The 8,122-nt window shown below is 42.3% G+C and overlaps 1 protein-coding gene across 1 annotated transcript in view; it reads right to left on the reverse strand.

Annotated features, from left to right (window-relative positions):
• erfl3 (Ets2 repressor factor like 3) overlaps positions 1-4,675 on the reverse strand; it is a 74,069-nt gene extending 69,394 nt beyond the window's left edge. Inside the window, exon 1 of the mRNA XM_066683314.1 lies at positions 4,567-4,675. The gene's annotated coding sequence lies outside the window, so the exon portion shown is untranslated. The remainder of the gene's footprint in view (positions 1-4,566) is intronic.
• Between the last annotated feature and the right edge of the window lie 3,447 nt (positions 4,676-8,122).

Consider the following 8,122-nt stretch of genomic DNA (forward strand, 5'->3'; position numbering starts at 1 on the left):
CGCTGAGCCTGGATAGAGGAAGTGGAGGGCAGATTGGAGAGAAAAACAGAGAGTAATGTGCAGCGAGAGGAAGAGTGAGGAGTAGAACAAAGGAAACAATTTATGTAGCTTTTCTGCACTGGAAGTAAATACTGAACCTTTCAGGAAAGCTAATAACTGTACCTTTATTTTTACTGTTTTAAATATAATATTTGTATCTATTTTAACTAATAATAAGGTAAGTAGCAGAAAATCTCTCTCTCTTTCTCTCTCTCTCTCTCTCTCTCTCTCAGGAATTCTGAATCTCAGGAAATCCAAAGGGACTTCTCTGGCAAAAGGAATTCAAACCTGGAGAAAGAGGATTAATAATATAAAAAATAATTACTAGACAAAATGACTGAGTGTTTCTTTTTCTAAACTAATGGCATGAGAAACATTCTACTGTGATATAACCAAAAGGGCTGGGGAGCACCCGAAAACTGGAAAACCCAGTAACATAACACAATCCACCTCTACATCAAGAAATGCAACCTGAAACCTGCGTCCAAGCTCATCTCAGAGGCTGATGCAGTCAGAGGAATCCATGTTTCAGCTTGTTTTCATACAGAATGACTATTGTGTTTTCCATGCTAATGACAAATTCCATCATCCAGACTGTTATCAGCGTTGAAGGGCTGCAGGGTATCAGTGAACACAGCGTAGTATGTGAGAGGTTTCCATTGATGTGGAGGTGAACAATGGGTTTTCAGAGAGACATGACAAAACGGTGTCAAGACAACATCTTTTCCTGGGAAGTCCATGGTTATTTCAGCAAGACAATATCAGGCCTCATTCTGTACATACTAAAAACAAAAAACAAAAACACCACAGCTTCACAGATACAGTGTGTGTGCTTGACTGAGGTGCCTGCAGACAGTATCTGTCTCTTATATCACACCATGACAAGGAGAATCCTGCAAACGCTTCCACGGACTATGACCACATGGAATTGGACCAGAATAAACAATGGATGGTGTAGTAGTTAGTAATATGATACAGAAGACGGGGTTTGATGGGGCTTGCATTTTTATCTTATTTACAAATTGTAGCTTGACAGGTAACCCTTACAAAACTACAGCTAAACAGATAAATAATAGACCCTTGTCTTAATCAGATACTGTTTTCTGTCTTTTAATGATGATGGTATCATTGGATGATACAATGAAAACCTCTCGTATTATCAGAGTCTTGCAAACATAGGTCACAAAGAAGTAGTTATATATCACAAAAACAATGTCATTTATCCTGACATTTTTCCTCCAAAACATTTAGCTTTTAATTACATTTATAAACGACACTGAGTAGAAAAGCTTTAGAGAACTGGAGAATATTGCAGAACGTATTTGGAGTACAGGAACATAATGTGTAAAAGACCAAACGGCACCGATTTTTAGGATCCAGTTTGGTCAGAGTCAGAGGCTAAAAAATTCAGAGAATTTTTGGGTCTCAGAATAGATTTCAGTAAAACTAGTTTGATGCCAAAAATGTTTGTTTCCTGTTTCTGTGAAAATTGTCTGCAAGTCTTCAACATTTAAAGCAAAGGGAAAGTTCTCATACAAAACAAAACGACATTAAGTATTTCACTTCTTGCTCATATGCTTAATTTTTTTTCCTTTTGACAGATGAACCCCTGCCCTCCTCACATAGGCATCACATAATTTGAGAAAAGTATTCAGAACATAAGAATAGTGATTAGTAGCATTTGTTTTATTTGCTAATATCCGACAAGAAAAAACAACCCATAGACGTTCCAATTAAAAATGTGCATTTAATATTATAAATGAGAACTGATAAAATGAGTTATCATACTTTAATCATTCATGAACCCTGCCCTGAGCCAATGACAATAGCATTTTACATAACCCCTTTTTTCAAAGCAATAATTATTCATTTCTGCTTTTCAAAAGCATAAAATATCAATGGGCACAGTTACAACTGTTTACTCCTACATAGGGTTACACTACAAAGACATTTGGTGATATTTCTTATGCCTCTGTTACTTTCTGCAGTGAGCTGTTTGTAGCATGAATGCACATTTTAACATCGAATGACTGTGTATTACGATTAAAATAAAATAAAAAACAACTTAAGTAGTATTTTAAGTACTGAGTAATTTATTAAACATAATTGAAAATTCTTTTCAAATTAAAAATTAAAAGGAAAGGTGATGTAATACAGTGGTAAACATGCCTTTTGAAAAGTGAAAATTTCAATTTGTTTATATTTATAAAATACATTCAACTTGGTCAGTGAACCCTTTGTGGTTTTTTCAGTTAAATAAAAGTTCAAAAGCATAAAACACTCTCGATTTCTTGTTTTTATTTCGAGAAGTTGTTTCCAGACCTGGGGATTTGCTCTTGGTCTAAGATCTGGTCCAAACATGCTATAATAACAACATGCTGTTATTTTTATAACTTTAATAAATACTTATGTATTATTTCCTTCCTTCTTCTCAGAAGTACTTGAATATTAGCAGTGAGTTATCTTTGTGTGTGTGAGTGTGTTGTGGGCACCGTAGTAATCTAATGACTCATGTACTGATTCGTCCTCTTCAGACGCCCCCAGTGTTTTTCAGCTCCGTGTGTTTGTGTGGATGGAACCGAACGAGTTCACACTTCCATATGTTCATCGATGGAGCATCTCTAATGCAACAGGCTCCCATATGTAGCATGAAAGCTGTGCTGTGTTTAGATTGAATATAACACTGTGCAGGCTAAAGCTCTGTCACAATCCTAACACTGAGCACCTCTGGCAACCGCAAGAACATTAGTGAGGTCAGGGACTGATGTGAAAAACACCACTCCAGCTCTTCCCAAACGTGTAGGGTAAAGGTCCTTCACACCAGAGAACGCAGTTCCACAGGGGTCTTCACACTCTTTTAGTCAACAATTCACATCAGGAATGGTAACCATAGGCTTATGTGTTTTTCTGTTTGTCAGTGGCGTTTTCATACACATCTTCATTCAATCCTAAAAGAATGGACTAAGGGGTCTCAGCAGAACATTGCGCAGAGTGTCGGACACACTCCATGGGCTCATCTTCTTCCCGAAATTCATGTGTTGCATCACATCCCCAGGTAAATTCAGCTTGAATAACCAGTTATACAAGTAATCCACTTTGTGGATCACTGCTGAGATACGTACAGTAACCAGAACGAGATGTTGTTTGCGATATTTTGTAACTACCACTATGAACTTATTCATTCATTGTCTGTAACCACTTATCCAATTCAGGGTCGCGGTGGGCCCGGAGCCTACACGGAATCACTGGGCGCAAGGCAGGAACACACAATGTAGGTGGCTCCAGTCCTTCACAGGGCAACACACACAAACAATCACACCTAAAGACTATTTTTGAGTAGCCAAAACCTACTAGTGTGTGTTTTTGGACCGTGGGAGGAAACCAGAGCACCCGGAGGAAACCCACACAGACACAGGGAGAACACACCACACTCCTCACAGACAGTCACCCGGAGGAAACCCACACAGACACAGGGAGAACACACCACACTCCTCACAGACAGTCACCCGGATGAAACCCACGCAGACACAGGGAGAACACACCACACTCCTCACAGACAGTCACCCGGAGGAAACCCACGCGGACACAGGGAGAACACACCACACTCCTCACAGACAGTCACCCGGAGGAAACCCACGCCGACACAAGGAGAACACACCAAACTCCTCACAGACAGTCACCCGGAGGAAACACACGCAGACACAGAGAGAACACACCACACTCCTCACAGACAGTCACCCGGAGGAAACCCACGCCGACACAAGGAGAACACACCAAACTCCTCACAGACAGTCACCCGGAGGAAACACACGCAGATACAGAGAGAACACACCACACTCCTCACAGACAGTCACCCGGAGGAAACCCACGCAGACACAGGGAGAACACACCACACTCCTCACAGACAGTCACCCGGAGGAAACACACGCAGACACAGAGAGAACACACCACACTCCTCACAGACAGTCACCCGGAGGAAACACACGCAGACACAGAGAGAACACACCAAACTCCTCACAGACAGACCTGGAGCCTGGAGCTGTGTGAGAGTGACACTACCTGTTGCACCAGCGTGCCGCCCACTACTAAGAATGGTTTCTATTATATTGGTCAGATTAAACCAGTTATTTCAAATGATTTAAATATTCATGGGGTTTACAAGTGTAACCAGGTGGTCCACTGGACTCACCTGAAGATCTCTGGTGAACTCATGCATTACCTTGAGAGAGAACAGTTCAAATATTGAGAAATAGTGTTCAGAAGTGGAAGAGTAAATAAAGACATGTAGAAGGATGCAGCAAAAGACCAGTAATTTATTTATATGTTTAATCCATTTTTTTGGGTTTGTTGACTTGCGTGAAGCCTAGCTCCTGCTTTCACTCCAGAGGCAATCACACATAATGACATGCTCCTTTCTGAGTATACAGGAAGTCATGGAATATAAAGCCCCCTGCTATTTCAAAGGCAATGCAAACTGAGGAAATGCAATGTGAGTGAATGCACTAATCCTAGTAAGTAGTTACTCACCGGAACCGCTGCATAAGCCTCACCGTATAGGGCCAGAGTTCCTCAATATGACCAAGTGGTTCTGGTCAAAGAGGTGTGCAATGTTATGAGATCACACATCAGTGGTGATGACTTTATCTGTGAGCGGTGTTAATATTTTGGCCCATCTGTATATGCCCTGAGAAGGTGGGCAAACTGAGAGGAGCAGATTGTGAGTGGGAACAGAAATGATTGACGCATTCAGTGACCAATCACAGCATGACACCATTCAGCTGCGTCATCTCAACCAAACCAGGCACTAATTGACTGAGGAGTCAGTGTTTAATCAAGAACTTAATAAAAAATATGAATCACATTCTTCTGAAATGGATGGGCATTAATCAGGAGTTTGAGCCGCTTTGCTGCGGTTACTGCTTCTGCACTACACAGGCCTTAGACTGGATCCTGGAACATTTCTGTGAGGATCTGATGGCAGCTATCAGCATATCAGTGAGGTCTGGTATTGATGTTAACATTCTTAGCTTTGTATCACAAACACCACTCCAACTCATGCTTAAAGTGAGAGCTTCATAACTCCAGAGAACAGTTCCAATACTCCACAGACGCCTCTTATTTGGCATTGGGAACGATGACCTTGGGTTCAAGTAATTTTCTGTGTAAGTCAGTGGTAGACAATGAAACAAAATGAGACTCACAGGCACAAAAACAGATTAAGTGTGTGTGTGTGTGTATGAGAGAGAGAGTGTGTGAGAGAGAAAGAGCAGATGTCCTGTGACTCAGACGGGCAAAAAAGTTGGAGGTGGAGAATGAGGGAGGCCGACAGACAGAAGAGGAGTGAAAAACGAAGGAAGGAGAGACAGAGGGACAGAAATGGTGACTAACGTGCTGTTTCATACTTTGAAACCTGTCTGTGTTTTTTCTTGGGAAGACATCTGTTGCACCATAACTACAGAGTTGATCAGGTGCTGCCCTCTTGTGGTGAGAGGCGGTACTCTTAAAGATTGTTCATGGGAGCGATTGGCGGGTCGACGTCGACCAAAGTGTAATGTTTAAAGTGCAGAGAAAATGTGACTTTTCCATCTTACGTCATTAAACAAAACAAAACAAAATACAACTTTGCAGTCGTATTTTTATAAAGCCTTGTTCTGATTTGCTTAAACAGCAAAGTAGGAGGCAAGCAATTTCCTCTGCTACGCTCTGATTGGTCATTTACGGAGAGGAAGAACATCCTAACTCTAGGTCATTCTGCCTTTCCAGAGTGACCTACTGTAGTGCAGTCTCTCTCTCATCAGTGGGTACACTGCAAAATCGCAGGATTAGGTGTGTCCAGAATAGACTGGGCATATCCTCCACCTTCAGAATCTAACCTGTCTGGTTTAAGCTCAGAGAAAGTACTGAGGCATGAATTCCTGCTAAAAATAAAACTTAGTGTAGCTAAGACATTAGCGGTAGCCATTTTGAAACGTGTGCTTCTTTTTGTTTTGTACATTTTTGGAGTTAAATGCGTCTTATAAACCACATAAAAAATACTCGGAACCGCTCAACACAGCGTGACGCAAGATTGAAGATACGTCTTATTTAATTAGTTTTTTGAATATTTTTCACCCAGATAATTATCTGCTGTGTTGCAGGGATATAATTTCACACCACAAACCAGCTTCTAGTCGGTAGCTTTTTACGAAATCATTCCTTCCCAGTCATCATGCTATCAATACTGTTATGAAGAAGGAAGATGAAAGAAGTCTGTTTTTGACCAAAAATAGAAAATGAACTATTCGATGACCATAAATTTGCCAATTTAATCTGAGGCTATTTTCAAGACTGAGGAACTCCTGTTTTAAAACAGTAGACACAGAAATAGAAGATCTATCATTCATTGATTGTCTGTAAGCGCTTATCCAGTTCAGGGTCGCGGTGGGTCCAGAGCAGAGGCGATTGCTCTAAGACTGCAAGGGAAGCTCAGCTTCCCCTAAAATGTCAAAAAAATAATTGATCAAATATATACTGTTGTGTACATGTCATTGAATAAATATACACTACAACGCGCTCAACTTTTGTTCAGAATCAGCTTCTTATCACTGGTAAAGACGCGGCTTTCCTCTCAATCATTCCCGCAGCTTCACGGTGCTTTAAACAGTGTCCACAGAGTTCAATAGCGAAGCAGCGAAGTGCAGCGAAACGAGACGAGTCATTGGATAAATGCTAGGCTTTGTCCCGCCCATCGGACGCTCCGTGTCTCTGGGGGTCTATGGGGCAGTGGGCTGGCCTCGGCTGGCCCGGACACTCAGCTTCTGCATGATGATTGGATGATCTGTCTGAGGCCGAATCCCTTTTTGATTGACAGCGAAATGAGTGAATCAGCGATCCTTTGGTGTAAAGATCCGTGGGAGAATTACATTTTGATTCTGTTCTGAGTTGAACCGGAGAATTTATTTACTCCTCTTAACGGCATTTTCTTTGTTAAAAACGGCTAGCGACAAATCGAGCTTCTATTTCTGGTGGGGTTTTTTGTAGCTGCTTGTGTTTGGAGACTGACTTCAGCCTAGCTCTGCTGGCCATTGAAAGGACACTAGTCAAGTCCCTGGAAAAGACGCCTTGTTGGTACGACAGGGTCACAGATCATTTTCTTCAAAAGGAACGGAGGGTAGAATTTACGTATAAATAAACCGACACATTTTATGATGTAGGCCGAAATTGAGCTTCCCCTCCTTGAAAGACCAGCATCCGCCACTGGTCCAGAGCCTACCCGGAATCACTGGGTGCAAGGTGGGAATACACCCTGGAAGGGGCGCCAGTCCTTCACAGTGCAACACACACATTCACTCACACACTCACAACTACGGACACTTTTGAGTCTCCAATCCACGTGTGTTTTTGGTCTGTGGGAGGAAACCGGAGCACCCGGAGGAAACCCACTCACAGGGAGAACACACTACACTCCTCACAGACTGTCACCCGGAGGAAACCCACACAAACACAGGGAGAACACACCACACTCCTCACAGACAGTCACCCGGAGGAAACCCACACAAACACAGGGAGAACACACCACACTCCTCACAGACTGTCACCCGGAGGAAACCCACACAAACACAGGGAGAACACACCACACTCCTCACAGACAGTCACCCGGAGGAAACCCACACAGACACAGGGAGAACACACCACACTCCTCACAGACAGTCACCCGAAGTGGGAATCAAACCTACAACCTCCAGGTCTCTGGAGCTGTGTGACTGGGACACTACCTGCTGCACAATAGAAATAGAAGATATTAGATGTAAAAATACATATATTAATAAATAAATTCCAACATAAATGTTATCTGAGTCTGGACCCACTCCATCCCCAGAGCACTGAGTGAGGAGTTGTTTTAGACAAGGGTCACTCAGTCCTCCAAACGTACGTCACATGCCGTTCACCGTATCGGCTCATTTAAGCGACATTGAAAAAACCAAGGTCAAACAAAAACTGTGACTGTCCTTCCCTCAGGCTGAGCACTGTTCCCTGCAATGTCTTTCTGCACAATGAATGTCCTGCTGAAGTGTTCTGCTAACATTAAGCTTAAAGTACAAAC

Source organism: Hoplias malabaricus, chromosome 10 (genome assembly GCF_029633855.1).
Source record: "Hoplias malabaricus isolate fHopMal1 chromosome 10, fHopMal1.hap1, whole genome shotgun sequence".
Lineage (NCBI taxonomy): Eukaryota > Metazoa > Chordata > Actinopteri > Characiformes > Erythrinidae > Hoplias > Hoplias malabaricus.